The 16,432-nt window shown below is 41.8% G+C and overlaps 1 long non-coding RNA gene across 1 annotated transcript in view; it reads right to left on the reverse strand.

Moving 5' to 3' along the window:
* Positions 1–1,565: 1,565 nt before the first annotated feature.
* Positions 1,566–16,432, reverse strand: part of LOC140735069 (uncharacterized) — a 31,163-nt gene continuing 16,296 nt past the window's right edge. The window contains exon 3 of the long non-coding RNA XR_012100676.1: positions 1,566–1,803. This is a non-coding gene — a long non-coding RNA (uncharacterized lncRNA). The remainder of the gene's footprint in view (positions 1,804–16,432) is intronic.

Consider the following 16,432-nt stretch of genomic DNA (forward strand, 5'->3'; position numbering starts at 1 on the left):
CTGTATACAGTTCTGGTCGCTCCACTATAGGAAGGATGTTGAGGCTCTGGAGAGGGTGCAGAAGAGGTTTACCAGGACACTGCCTGGTTTAGAGGGCATGTGCTATCACGAGAGGCTGGATAAACTTGGGTTGATTTCTCTGGGGCATCAGAGGCTGAGCGGAGATCTGATTGAAGTTTATAAGATTATGAGAAGCATAGATAGAAAATAGATAGGAAACCCTGTTTCCCAGGGTTACAATGTCTAATACCAGAGGGCATGCATTGAAGATGAGAGGAGGTAGGTTCAAGGGGGATGTGAGGGGTAAATTTTTTACTCAGAGAGTGGTGGATGCCTGGAATCTGTTGCCTAGTATGGTGGTAGAGGCAAATACATTAGAAGCTGTTAAGGGATGTTTGGATAGGCACATGGATATAAGGATGCTGGAGGGATATGGACATGGTGTAGGTAGGAGGGATAAGTGTTTGTGTGCTTTTGATTTGCTTTTTAGCTCATTCGTTACAACATTGTGGGTCGAAGGGCCTGTTCCTGTGCTGATATATGTTCTGTCTGACAACTGTGATGTGCAGGAAGCATCTCTGAATGCATAACTTGTTGACTCTTGAAGTGGATGGGCTACAGCAGCAGACGATAATGAACATACACTCAGTGGCCGCTTTATTAGGTACACGAGGTACCTAATAAAGTGGCTACTGTGTGTATATGTTACACCTCTTGCCCCATTCACTGAATCTCTACGGAGAAGTTGGTGTGGTCTTTGACTTTAGACTTTAGACTTTGCTTCTGAGCAAAATTACTTTCTGTTTGCTGAACAGTAGACATCTTGCCTTGAGTAGTAAATACTGCTTCCGCCCAACTCGCCAACAACCAAGGGATTCTGTCTACACTTTCTGCTGCCAGTAATGCAGCCAATTTAATCAAAGCCCCACCCACTGTGGACATTCTCTCTTCTCCTCCTCCCATCAGGGAGAAGATACAAAAGTCTAAAAGCACATACCACCAGGCTCAAGGGCAGCTTCTATCCCCCAATAGCTCAATAGTTCCATTTAATATCAGAGAATATATACAATATACAACCTGAAATTCTTGTTCTTTGCAGACATCCATGGAAACAAAAGGGTGCTCTAAAGAGTTAGTGACAGTAAAAATGTTAGAACCCCCAAAGCCCCCTTACTCCCCCCCTCCCAAGCACAAGCAGCAGCAAAGCATCGACCATCCCCCTCCCCCTCTTACTTCAGCAAAAAAAGCATCCGCACCCAGCTGGCAAGCAACAGCAAAGCCCCCACGAAAGGCCATGATCTGCAGTACAGCAAAAGCTAATCATTCACCTGACAATTCGACATGCCACAGGCTCTCTGCCCAATAAAAGGACAGAGAGGTATCACACAGCTAAAGGGGAGACAAAATAGAAACACTGACTGATTTATGGTGTTAAAGTCTGCTGCATCACTGTTTTTCTGAGTTCTCTGACTGGCAAATCGGCAGCAAACTCTCCCCCACCAACGACAGAAAAAGAGAGAGTGAGAGAGAGAGCAGTCTGAGTACTGAGCCCTCCGACAGTCTACGTGGCGTTCCTGATATTCCATTTTCTTCTGCAATGCTTCAGTTGGTGGCACCAGCTTAGAATCGGCTTGTCCCCTGGGCCACAAAGCCTCAGAACCCAGAAGGCATGCTTGTCTTCTAGGCTGTCCCTTAGGGTATCGAAAACGGCTGGTTAGTGAGCCCAAGCGTGGGAACCAATGTCGTAAAGACCAAAGTTTGAGTGCAGCTGTAGGTCAGGGTCTTTGACAGAATCCCGTCCACCTTGGAAAAGAGCAGAGACATTAAAGGTAGAAACTAAACTGTTTCCGCAGATGAGCTTGAAGAAGTCTCTGTCTAGCGCCATTGTAGTTCCAACCCATTCCACTATTGAATAGTCCCCTAGTAGGATAAGATGGACCGCTGACTTCAAAATCTACCTCGTCATTACCTTGCACTTTATTGTCTGCCTGCGCTGTGCTTTCTCTGTAAAATAAAACGTTATTCTGCATTCTGTTATTGTTTCCCTTTGTACTACCTCAATGAACAGTTGTAATGAAATGCTCGATGTGGATGGCATCTTGAATATGGCCTTATTGTGGAAGTATATATTCAAAGAACAAAGTTAAAAGTAAATTTATTATCAAGTACATACTCTATATATAGTCACCGTATACCATTTTATCACAGGCATTCACAGAAGAAGCAAGAAATACAATAAAATCAATGAAAAACTATACACAAAGACTGACAAGCAAACAATGTGCAAAAGAAGAGAAAATGTGCAGATATAAATAAAAATAAATAAATAAATAATAGAGACCATGAGTTGTAGAGTCCTTGAACTTATTTAATGATACAGAGCAGAGTGGGCCCTTCTGGCCCTTTGAGCCATGCTGCCCTAGCAAACCCTGACAGACTCAGTTAACTCAAACCTAATCATGGGACAATGTACAATGACCAATTAACCTACCTAGTACATCTTTAGACTGTGGGAGGACCGGAGGACCCGGGGAAAACCCAAGCATTCCACGGGAGGATGTACAGAGACTCTCTACAAAATGGCACTGGAACTGAACTCTGAGCTCTGGAATGCCCCCAGCGGTAATAGCTCCACACTAATTGCTATGCTACCATGGTGCCCATGGTAGTCCATAGGTTGTGTTAAGTGATCAGTGGAAGTTATCCACCACGGTTCAGGGGCCTGATGATTGAAGGGTAATGATTGTTCCTGAACCTGGTGATGTGGGGTATAAGTCTCCTGTAGCTCCTTCCTGGAGAAGAGAGCATGGCCTGGATGTGAGTGACATGATGTGAGTGACATGATGTGTGTGTGGGGCCCCAGATTTCCAGCATCCACAGAAACTTTTGTATCTACGATTTCCTCTTTGATTACTGTGGTTGTCAATTGTTCGTGACCTCTTAGTGATTTGACTGAGTGCAGCTGAGTTGAACAATGTGTAAGTGTGAAGATGATGAAGGATTGTGGAACAGAGTAGGCATTTTCAGTGGGCGTCATTGTTAGAACAGAGCATTTTTAGACAATAAGGCAAGAGACAGACCTGTACTGAAGTGTTCACCTGATTGCATCACACCTCATTATCAGTGGAAAAAAACAGCCACAGGCACAGTCTCAATTTTAATTTCTTCCCAATATTGCCTCAACCATTTCTCAAAAGGAGAGACCAGCCAGGTCCATTCCCATCTCCATCAGGTAAACTATTCCCAGCATTTGGTAACTAACAAGTTCCTTCCGATATGCAGAGAACTGACAGGCAATTCTATTTTGAGTCACTTTCAATCCCAGTTTTTATTAGGTACCTCCTCTACCTAAGTGGCCACTGAATGTATGTTTGCGGTCATCTGCTACTGTCGTCCATCCACTTCAAGGTTCAACATGTTGTGCATTCAGAGATGTGCTCTGCACATCACTGTTGTAAATGTGTGGTTATTTGAGCTACTGTCAGCTTGAACCAGTCTGGCCATTCCCCTCTGACCTCTCTCATTAACAAGGTGTTTTCAACAACAAAACTGCCGCTCACTGGATGTTTTTTGTTTTTTACACCATTCTCTGTAAACTCTAGAGACTGTTGTGCATGAAAATCCCAGGAGATCAACAGTTTATGAGATACTCAAACTACCCTGTCTGGCACCAACAATCATTCCACGGTCAAAGTCACTTAGATCACATTCCTTCCCCATTCTGATGTTTGGTCTGAACTGTTTGACCATGTTACCAACCAAGCCATGCTCTCTTCTCACTACCACCATTCTAACTGATTGCATCATGGCCAAGTATGGAAACATCAATGGCCAGGAATGGAAAAGTCTATAGAAAGTGATGATATAGCCCAGCCCATCACAGGTAAAGCCCATATTCCCCACCACTGAGCACATTAACAAAGACTGCTGCCACACGAAAGCAGCATCCATCGTCAAGGACCCTCATCATCCAAGTTGTGCTCTCTTTTACTACTAACATTGGGAAAGAGGTACAGTAAGCCTTAGGTCCCACGCCACCAGATCAGAAACAGATGTTACCCTACAGCCATCAGGCACCTGGATAACTTCACTTATCACAATTCTGAACTGATTCTACAACCTACAAACTCACTTTCAAGGAGTCTTTACAACTTATGTTTTCAGTACTTTTTTTTGTTTGCGCTAGGCATATTGACTGTTTGTTAGTCTTTGTGTATGTGCAGTTTTTCATACATTCTATTGTATTTCTTTATTTTCCTGTAAATGTCTGCAAGAAAATGAATCTCAAGGTAGTATATGAAGAAAATGATTATCAAGGTAACCTATGGTAATATATATTTATAATAATAAATAACTGATAATTTTTACTTTGAGCTTTGAATCTCAGACATTGACTGGGGGTTTACCCAATCACCTCCACTCTATCTGGAGATGATCCAATAGGGATTGGAAGATAATGTAGTGTTTTATACATTCCATTGTATTTCTTCATTTTCCATTAGGGGTGGGATTTATCCTTTTATGGAGGATGTCTATAACCTCAACTGATTGAGAACAGACAAGGGATGGTATGTCTCCTGTTACTATTCCCAATCACATTCCCTTCATGCTCCCCTGCTACTTGATGAATTGGAAAGTATCGCCATCACCTAGGATACAATCTCTTTTCAATACTACCGTCAGGGTGGGGACACAGGAGCCTGAAGACACACATTCAATGCGTTAGGAACAGTTTCTTCTGCTCCACCATCAGATTTCTGAATGGACAATGAACCCATGTATACTACTTCACTATTTTGCTCTCTTTTTACACTACTTATTTATTTATATGTATATTTTTAATTGTAATTTATTGAACATTTTATGTATTGTACTGTATTGCTGCCGCAAAACAACACATTACAGAAGGTGCCACATATGAGGCTGCTTGACAAGCTACAAGCCCATGGTATTGCAGGGAAGATTCTAGATTAGATCAACTAGTGGCTGATTGGCAGGAGACAAAGACTGGGAATGAAGGGAGAATTTTCTGGTTGGCTGTCGGTAAACTAGCGGTGTTCCACAGGGGTCTGAGTTGGAACTGATTCTTTTTATGTTATCTGTCAATGTTTTGGATGATGGATTTGATTGCAAAATTTGCAAACAATATGAAGATAGATGGAGGGGCAGGTAATTTTGAGGAAATAGGGAGGCTACAGAAGACTTAGACAGATTAGAAGAATGGGCAAAGAAATGGCAGATTGAATACAGTGTCGGGAAGTGTATGGTCATGAACTTTGGTAAAAGAAATGAAAGGGTTGACTTTTTTCTAAATGGAGAGAAAATACAAAAAATTTGAGGTGCAAAGGGATTTGGAAGTCTTTGTGCAGGATTTTCTAAAGGTTAATGTGTAGCTTGAGTCTCTGGTGAGGAAGGCAAATGCAATCTTAGCATTCATTTCAGGAGGATTATAATACAAAGCATAGAGTGTTGACACTTTATAAAGCACTACTGAGGCCTCACTTGGAGTATTGTGAGCAGTTTTGGGCCTCTTATCTTAGAAAGGATGTGCTGAAACTGGAGACGATTCAAAGGAGGTTCACAAAAGTGATTCCAGCATTAAACAGCTTGTCATGTGAAGAGTGTCTGATGGCTCTGAGCTTGTATTCACTGGAATTTAGAAGAATGAAGGGTAATCTCATTGAAACTTATCGAATGGTGAAAGGCCTTGAGGGAGTGGATGTAGAGAGAATGTTTCCTATGGTGGGAGTGTCTAAGACCAGAGGACACAACCTCAAAACAGAGCGGTGTCCTTTTAGAACAGAGATGAGGAGGAATTTCTTTAGTGGTGAAATCAGTGGAATTCGTTGTCACCTGCAGCTGTGAAAGCCAAATCTTTATGTATATTTAAGGCAGAGGTTGATAAATTCTTGCTTGGTCAAGGAATGAAGGATACAGGAGAGAAGGCAGGAGATTGGAGCTGAGAGGAAAAACGGATCAGCCATAATGAAATGGCGGAGCAGACTCAATGGGCCAAATGGGCTAATTCTGCTTCTATATCTTATGGTCTTACTCCACAACATATGTCAATGATATTAAACTGGGTTCTGTTGTTATAATCTTTCTCCATAATGTCTTCACTGCCTCAAAAAAAACCAGTAACGTCTCTAGATTTTTGTTAAATGCATTTCAGCTCGATGGGACTGGGCAGATTAATGACTCGGCATGAACTAGAAGGGCTGAAGGGCTGTACTGTGGTGTTCTATGATGCTATGACATTTTATGAATGCTCACTGTTTGATGGCACTAGTACATGGGAGAGTGACAGGAGAGCTTTACCGTCGTCTACTGTGTGGATTGTTGGACACATTTCCAACTTGAAAACTATTCGGGTTACAAACAGTTCACAGCAATCGAACTCTGAGATGGACCTTTCAAGCTTCTTATCCCACACTGTAGATGGTGAGGCCATTCCTGTTCTAGATGGCTGCAGTGACCTGACTGTCATTCTTAGGACAATGAAAAGATTTGGCAGACAGCGTGTAATGATGCTGTTGCAAAGACCAAAATACCGAGCTGTTTGTTGAAGATAGACATCAATGAATACAATTGGAAATGACTAAGTCTCATAGATCTGCTATAGCCCTCCCATCCATATACCTATCAAAACTTCTCTTAGATATTGCAATCAAAGTAGTGAATGTGGGTTTGATTGCAGCATTAAAGAGAATTTTGAATAGGTACTTGAATGGTAAGGTATGGAGGGATATGGTCTAGGTCATGGGATTAGGCAGAATAACAGTTCAGAGTTGACTAGATGAACTCTACCATGGTTAGTCCTAACCCCAGCTGTGAAAGGAGGGTTGGACATGGGGCTAGCAAATCCATCCTGTAAAAACCCAGACAGACTTACAGAAACACCAACAGAAGCTCCAAATATCTCATCCCTGGGAAAGGAAGGATCTTTGAAGATGGGCTTCACCTGAGGACAACTTGAAAGACTGACCCAATGTAGAAGACTTTGGTGAGCTGCTGTCAGCTACCTATGCCCCAGTAGTGGTGATGGACTTGAGAAAATGGACTAGATGGAAGATTAACACACAAGGAAGGATGGTTGATGTGGCCAGGTGAAGAAAAGGCATGAGTAGGTATAAATACCAGTGTGGAAGTCACAGTAAGGCAAGGGTAGCCTGGGGCAATTGTAGTCAAGGAAAACCTTTAAAGTGAGACCACCAGAGACACTTCTTACTACAGACATGATAGGCTGGGTTAGGCGGCAGTTTGTACTCAAGCCAGTCGAGTGAGGCCTCTGTAGCGAGACTTCTCCAGAAAGATTTTCCTGAAACATAGTGTCCCTTTACACAACTGGAGGTGCTGGAGACAGATGAGATAACAGAAGGATGTGAAATATCCTCAACAACTAAGGCCCTATCGTCTTTTTTAACTTCAAGATATCATCAGCTGTTCGCTTGAAGTTTTGATCGATTTTAAAATCACTATGATGAATGGCCATTGATCTTGCAAGTAAGATATTTAAATATAATACAATTTAAAATAATCAATATCTGTAAGCCAGTTCTGTGTAAAAATAGCAGTTTTCTCTCCAGACTTCAGAACAGTATGGGTGACAGAAACCCATGCTAACTCTGCGTGTGCACAACATATGCTTGAGTTGTAAGAGTGGGTGCATTCTGGGCCCAGTCACTTTAGTTATTTTATTATCGGTAATGACAGTTACTTCAACATGAGCCTGGACTAAAATAACCGAATGGTTGTCAAGGCAATAAATTATTCACTGGATGAGCACTGGTCAACCACTCCCTTTTACATGAGCAGGAATTCTCCACTCTCTGCATCTGTCGGCCTTGGGTTGGTGACGACACATCACTCACAGCAGGCTGGAACCTGCTAATATTTATGGGTGTGACTGTTCCCAAAAGCTGCTTTGGTTAGAGGATGTACTACAGCAGGCATCAGGTCTATACAACAGAAATCGTCACTGTAAAACAATGCAGAGAATTAATTCATGAGCGAGGAGGCGTGTGTGCACTCTACCTAATGATTGTCGTAGGTATGACAGATTAAGGGAATAAATCTCCCACAGGGATCAGAATGTTGACGGAATAGAATCAAGACAAGGTGCTGAAAGAAGGGCAGTGAACCTTCTCGTTAACTGCAATACTCAATAGATTTCGTCACTTAGAACTATGACTAATTGCATCTATCAAAAATATTTCCCTGGCGTCAAGGAAAGTTGGGGATTGTTAATTCTTCTAAAGCATTTTAAGGGCTGTGCTTAATTTTTAAACCATAAGACATAGGAGGTGAATTACGCCATTTGGTCCACCGAGTCCACACCACCATCCAATCATGGCTGATTTATTTTCCCTCTCTACAACTCATATTTTCAGTATAGTTTGTTCACTTGCACAATTTGACTTCATGTGCACATTGATTGTTTGTCAGTCTTTATGTATAGTTTTTCATAGATTCTATTGTGTTTCTTTATTTTTCTGCAAGAAAATAAAACTTGAGGTAGTGTAAGGGAATATATACATACTTTGATAATAAATTCTACTTTGACACTGACACATAAAATGGACAAAAAAACAAGTTAAAAGCCCGTGGTATTACAGGAAAGGTACTAGCATGGATAAAGCAATGTCTGACTGGCAGGAGGCAAAGAATGGGAATAAAGGGAGCCTTTTCTGGTTGGCTACTGGTAACTAGTGGTGTTCCACAGGGATCGGTATTGGGACAGATTCTTTTTACATTATATGTCAATGACTTAGATGATGAAATTGATGGCTTTGTGGCCAACTTTGCAGATGCTACAAAGATAGGTTGAGCGGCAGGTAGCGTTGAGGAAGCAGAAAGGTTACAGAAGGACTTAAAACAGATTAAAAGAATGAGCAAAGAAGTGGCAGATGGAATACAGTGTCGGGAAGTGTATGATCATGCACTTTGGTAGAAGAAATAAAAGCTTAAACTATTTTCTAAATGTTGAAAGGCCTCAACAGAGTGGAAGTGGAGAGGATGTTTCCAGTGGTGGGGGAATCTAAGACCAGAGGACACAGTTTCTGAATACAGTGATACTCATTTAGAATGTGTATGAGGAATTTCTTTAGCCTGAGTGGCGAATCTGTGGAATTCATTGCCATAGACGGTTGTGGAGGAAAAGTCATTGAGTGTTATTTAACTCAGCGTTCGGTAGACTCTTGATTAGTCAGGGCATGAAGGAATACAAAAACAAAATTGAGGAATTAATATGAAGTTTGCAATAGACATATTACTAGCTTGGACACAATGAGCCAAAAGGTCTCCTACATGTGATTTCAGATCCACAATTTACTTTCCGGAGCATAGGAGATTTAATAGATGTATACAAAATCATGAGGGGTGTAGACAGGGTAAATGCCAACAGGCTTTTATTACTGAGGTTAGCTGAGACTCCAACTAGAGGTTATGGGTTAAGGGTGAAAGGTGAACTATTTAAGGGGAACATGAGGGCGGTCTGAGTGTGGAATGAGCTGCCAGCGGATGTGGTGGATGCAGGTTTGATTTCAGCATTTAAAAGGAATTTAGATTAGTACATAGATGGGAAGGGTCATGCAATCATAGAAAACTACCACACAGACACAGGCCCTTTGGCTCAACTAGACCATGCTGATCTATTAATCTGCCTAGTCCCATTGACCAGGCCATAACTCTTCATATTCATGTACCTATCCATATTTGTCTTAAATGTTGAAATCAAACTCAAATTCACTACTTGCACTGGCAATCCACCACTTCAGCTAGGTATGGAGGGCTATCATCCAGGTGCAGGTCGATAGGATTAGGCGGATTAGCGGCTCGACATGGACCAGATAGGATGAAGAGTCTGCTTCTGTGTTGAAGTGCTCTATGCCCCGTGCCCTCTAGAATGGCATTCCATACACGCTATCCAGGGATGGGCAATAAATGGTGGCCTTGCTGCTGACGCCCAGGAGAAAAGGCCAATTATTTCCACGTTTGCTTCTGCGTTCCTGCATCTGTTTTATTTTCCACTTTGTTCACTGTGACCGTATTCTTTACTTGGAATCTAGACAGAACGGTTGTTGAAGAGTAATGTGAAAAGCAGAGGGATAAAGAAAGAGAAAGGGAATGCAAACCAGAAATAGGGAGCTCAGACATGTCGGGAAAGGTCCAGTGGATGAAGGCCAACAGGAAGCCAGAGAGAATGTGTTGGAAGGGACTGCAGCATGGGCCAATTAGAATCAGGTGTTCTTTTCTAGGTTTCCAAACAAGTTCTTTAACCCTTTTAGGTTTTAATCCTCAATCACAAATTAGGAATTGAATGCTGTTTTTACTTTTACAATCTATTCTGTGTTATAGAATTGTTCTGGGCATCACTGTAGCATAGTGGTTAGTGTAATGGTTTATAGTGCCAGTGACCTGTGATCAGGGTATAATTCCCGATGCTGTAAGGGGTTTATACATTTTTCCTGTGACTGCCTGAGTTTCATTGCAGTTCAGGTTAGGGTTAGTAAATTGTGGCATTGCAATGTTGGTGCCAGATGTGTTACAAACACAATCCTTGTTGACTTGATTTGGCGCAGAAACACATTTCACTGTATTTTTTTGATGTACATGTAAAAGCTAATCTTTAAAATGTGCAGGAGTTTTTTGGGAGAAAAGGTTGTATAGGTTATCTGCTGTTTAGAAACATGAGAGGTGTTTTGATTGGTACTTATACAATCCCAAGGGGGCTTGACACAGTTGAGACAGAGAAGATAGTTGCTCTTTGTTCTGCTGGTAGAATTTGGAGCTGTGGGTCACTGTTAAAAACTAAACAGTTGCCAATTTAAGACAAAACTGATTTGATTTTTTTTCTTTCAGAAGGTCATGGGGACTTTGGGACTCTATTCATTAAAGGGCAGTGGGCACAGAGCCTTTGAATACTTTTAAAGAAAGGGAGAAAGGTTCTTGACAAGCAAGGGGTGAAGATGACCAGGATGGGGGAGGATTGTAGGGCTGAGGTTACAGTCAATCAACATTACAATTCACACATTCTTAATACATTCTCCCTCACCTGATTTCACCAATCATGTACTCTTCCCCCCCCCCCCCCCACCACCATTTAATTCTGGCTTCTTTCCCCTTCCTTTCCAGTGAAGGGTCTCAGCCTGAAATGTCAACTGTTTATTCACTTCCATAATGCTGCCTGACCTGCTGAGTTGCCCCAGGATTTTGTGTGTGTGCTACTCTGGATTTCCAACATCTGCAGAATCTCTTGCATTTATTCTTAATGAATGGCAGTTCAGGGCCAAGAGGCCTGTTTTTCTGCTTTTGCACCATGCTCGTATGTTTGTTTACCTAAAACAGATGATCTTTACCTTATGGGAGCTTGCTATGAATTGCACAAAAGGTCCAGGCCAAAGAAGTGCAGGAAAATCATTCCCATCACTACCCACCTTTTCCAAAAGCTCCCTCCTAGAAATCACTTTTTGGCTTTAAAAGAAAAACTTCACTCCATTTTAAAAGTTTCTTCCCCCGAGCAGTTAATCAGATCAACCATTCTATTTACCCACCCATCTATTACCCCTCACCAATGCACTGTAAACACTTAAACCCACTTTTTAGAATAGAATGCTGTTTATATTGTAAATACATGCAGGTATTGCTGTACATTTTATTCCATATCCCCTTACTTTATTTTTATATAATTCTTTATTCTTTATAACTGTTGAATGTTGTTTTTGTTGCATGTCACATCTTGACCAACACAGCACAACAAATTCCTATAAATGGTGATTAAAATTGGTCCTTGATCCATTTACAATATGGAGAAGATAACAGGATCTGTTAATCATAAGTGGGAACAATTTGATTCATACTGGGAAAAATGGTTTAACTACATAACACCAAATGTTGACAACTTCAAATACCTGGGGAGTACCATCTCCAGCGATGGTGCCCTTGATAAAGAAATCACGTCAAGGATCCAGAAAGCAAGCCAGGCACTCGGAAGGCTCCGGGTCAAAGTTCTGCAGCACAAAGACATTCGCCTCTCCACTAAATTGAAGGTTTACAATGCTGTTGTGGTCTCATCACTTCTGTATGGCTGTGAAACCAGGACACTGTATCGCAGACATGTCAAACAGCTTGAACAATTCCACAATCGCGCTCTGTGATCAATCATGCAAATCCGCTGGCAAGACCGTATCTCCAACCTGACAGCCAATTCCACAAGCATTGAAGCCAAGGTTTTGAAGGCTCAGCTCAGATGGACCAGCCACGTGATCCGCATGGATGAGTCCAGAATGCCGCATCAGTTGTTCTACGGAGAACTGGAGCAGGGCAACCGTGCCCAAGGTCGCGCAAGGAAGAGGTACAAGGACAACCTCAAGTCAAACCTTAAGTGGGCCAAACTCCAGCCTTGCGATCTCGAACACACTGCTGCTGATCGGTCCAAGTTGCGCAATCTATGCTCCAAGGCAGCAAACAACTTCCAAGCAAACTGGCGCATGCAGCGCCTCAAGGCGAGTCAAGAAAGACACAGGAAGGCGTCCGCTCCTGCCCCAACAGGCGGTGCTCCTTGCCCCATCTGCAACCATATCTGTGCTTCGGACTTCAGCCTCAGAAGTCATATGCGTGCCCACAGACGTTGACTGCACAACACATCCGTCTTCCTCGGACTTCGAGAGACTACTGCTACACAACACCTCATAGGCCTGATTTTATTCTCACAAATCAATGAATATGTTGTAAAAAAAAAATCACCCCCTACTTGTACATAGTTTTCTACTTTCGCTTGTTCTTTCTTTCCTCTCTTTTCTATAAGTGTATACCTCAGATAAATATAATATGGAGATCTGTGGCATATATGATTATATGATATATATGTACAATATCTGAAATACATCTTGTGGAAATGTTTGTCTGATGATGAACTTCAATAAAAAAATAAATTACAAAAAAACATGTACAAACAAGCTGGAGGAACTCAGCAGGTTGGGCAGCATCCGTGGAAATGTTGACTGTTCGTATCCACTGATGCTGCCCGACCTGCTGAGTTCCTCCAGCTTGTTTGTACGTGTTGATTTGACCACAGCATCTGCAGTGTACTTTGTGTTTACTAATTACAAAAAAAATTGGTCCTTGATCCTTGATAGCAGACCATCATGTTTCCTACATTATAACAGTGACTACCCAATGTTAGAATGTATGAAAGAGGATGTTCTAAGGTTCAATGATATTGAATAAATTAAGGGTATTTGACAGTTATTATTATTTATTTCCTGAGCAAACACAAGGAAATCTGCAGATGCTGGAAATTCAAACAACACACACAAAATGCTGGTGGAACACAGCAGGCCAGGCAGCATCCATAAGGAGAAATACTGTCGACGTTTCGGGCCTAGACCCTTCGTCAGGACTAACTGAAAGGAAAGATAGTAAGAGATTTGAAAGTAGTGGGGGGAGGGGGAAATGCGAAATGATAGGAGAAGACCGGAGGGGGTGGGATGAAGCTAAGAGCTGGAAAGGTGATTGGCGAAAGTGATACAGAGCTGGAGAAGGGAAAGGATCATGGGACGGGAGGCCTCGGGAGAAAGAAGGGAGGGGGGAAGCACCAGAGGGAGATGGAGAACAGGCAAACAACTAAATATGTCAGGGAAGGGGTAAGAAGGGGAGGAGGGGCATTAACGGAAGTTAGAGAAGTCAATGTTCATGCCATCAGGTTGGAGGCTACCCAGCCGGTATATAAGGTGTTGTGGAGGAATATCAAATATTAGTTTAGTTCATTTCACTGCACTACGGGTCACAGGGCCATTCACTGAAGCGCTGCAGTCTATAATGATCGCCCTGATCAAACTGCCCTAAAATAGAAAAAAGGAATAACCAGAATCCAGGAACACATGCAACACATGCACACTTTGCTGTCCTTTGCACACTGGTTGAATACCCAGTAACTGTGGTTTTTCATTTATTCTATTATGGTTAATATTCTATCATGGATTTAATGAGTATGCCCACAAGAAAATGAATCTTAGGGTGGTATATGGTGAAATACTTTCATAATAAATTCACTTTGAACTTCAAAATTATCAGATGATTCCTCTCCATTAGAATGTCTATGAGATTTGATTTGGAGCTTAAGTTTAAGGAACCCTTAGGAGACAGTGATCATAATATAATAGAATTCACTCTGCAATTTGAGAGGAGGAAGCTCAAGCCAAATGTATTAGTATTACAATGGAGTAAAGGGAATTAAAGAGGCATGAGAGAGGTGCTGACCAAAATTGATTAGAAGGGGACATTAGCAAGGATGATGACAGAACAACAATCACTGGAGTTTCTGTAGGCAATTTGAAAGGTGCAGGATAGATACATCCCAAAGAAGAAGTATTCCAAAAGGCAGGATGGGACAACATTGGCTGTCAAGGGAACTCAAAGCCAACATAAAAGCAAAAGAGAGGGCATATAGTAGAGAAAAAAAAATGGGAAGTCAGACAATTGGGGAATTTTTAAAAACCAACTAAGGCAACTAAAAAGCCATAAGGAGGGAAAAGATGAAATATGAAGAAAAGTAGATAAATTACCTGGACCAGATGGACTACACCCCAGAGTTCTGAAAGAGGTGGCTGAAGAGATTGGGGATTCATTAGTAATGCTCTTTCAAGAATCACTAGATTTTAGCATGATTCTGGAGGACTGTAAAATTGCAAATATCACTCCATGCTTCAAGAAGGGAGGGAGGCAGCCAGAAGAAAGGAAATTATAGCCTAGTTACCCTTACCTCAGTAGTTGGGAAGATGTTGGATTTAATTGGTAAGGATGAGGTTTGGGGCACTTGGTAAAATAGGTCAAAGTCAGCATGGTTTCCTCAAGGGAAAATCTTGTCTGACAAATCTGTTGGAATTCTTTGAAGAAACAACAAGCATGTTAGACAAAGGAGAATCAGTGGATGTTATGTACAGTACTTGGATTTTCAAAGGCCTTTGACAAGGTGCAGCACATGAGGCTGCTTAGCAAGATGAGAGCACATGGTATTACAGGAAAGATACTAGCATGGATAGAGCATTGGCTGACTGGTAGGAGCAAGGAGTGGGAATAAAAGGAGCCATTTCCAATTGGCTGCCGGTGACTTGAGGTGTTACGCAGGGTTGGTGTTGGGACTACTTCTTTTTATGTTGTATGTCAATGATTTGGATGATGCAATTGATGGCTTTGTTACCAGGTTTGCAGACGATACAAAGATAGGTGGAGGGACAGGCAATGTTGAGGAAGCAGAGAGGTTGCAGAAGGATTTAAAATGGTTAGGACAATGAGCAAAAAGTGGCAGATGGAATACAGTGTTGGGAAGCTTATGGTCATGAACTTTGATATAAGGAACAAAAGTATAGTGTTTTCTAAATATGAAGAAAATTCAAAAATCCAAGGTGTAAAAGGACTTGGGAGTCCTCGTGCAGGATTCCCTAAAGGTTGTCTTGAAGGTTGAGTTGGTGGTGAGGAAAGCAAATGCAATGTTAGCATTCATTTTGAGAAAACTAGAATATACAAACAAAGATTTAATGCTGAGGCTTAATAAGGCACTGGTGTGGCCTCCCTTGAGGTACTTATAAGCTGTTTTGGGCCCCTAATCTAAAAAAGAATGTGCAAACATTGGAGAAGGTTCAAATGAGGTTCACAGAAGTGATTATGGGAATGAAAAGCTTATCATATGAGGAGCATTTGATGGCTCTGGGCCTATACTTGCTGGAATTTAGAAGAATAAGAGAGGATCTCACTGAAACCTATTGAATGTTGAAAGGTCCAGATAGAGTGATGTGGAGAGGATGTTTTCTATAGTGGGGGAGTTTAGGACCTGAGGACATAATCTCAGAATAGAAGGGTGTCCATGTAGAATGGAGATGAGGAATTTCTTTATGCAGAGAGTGGTTAATCTGTGGAACTCGTTGCCACAGGCAGCTGAGGAGGCCAGCTCACAGGGTGCTCTTAAGGCAGAGATTGATAGATTCTTGATAAGTCAAGGTGTGAAAGATTATATGGAGAAGGCAGGAGAATTGGGTTGAGAATGATCTATAAATCAGCTATAATCAAATGGCAGAGCAGACTTGATGGGCCGAATGGCCTAATTCTGTTCCAATGCCTTATGGTCTTATCTCCGTTCTATTCCCATGCCTGAACCTAATCATCTGTTCATGGATGATACCTCAAAGTTCCAGACCATCACATCTTCTGAATATCTACATTGTAATTCTTCAGCATTTGACCTCAGCATAGAATCACAGTGATAGAGTGCTACACACAGAAAAAGGCCCTTCTAGTCCATGCTGAACTGCTATTCTGCCTAGTTCCACCTAGCACCTCTATCACAGCCTTTCATCTACGTACCTATCCAAACTTCTCTTAAATTATAAAATCAAACCTGCATCCACCTCTTCCACCAGCAGCTTGTTCCACACTC

Source organism: Hemitrygon akajei, chromosome 11 (genome assembly GCF_048418815.1).
Source record: "Hemitrygon akajei chromosome 11, sHemAka1.3, whole genome shotgun sequence".
Lineage (NCBI taxonomy): Eukaryota > Metazoa > Chordata > Chondrichthyes > Myliobatiformes > Dasyatidae > Hemitrygon > Hemitrygon akajei.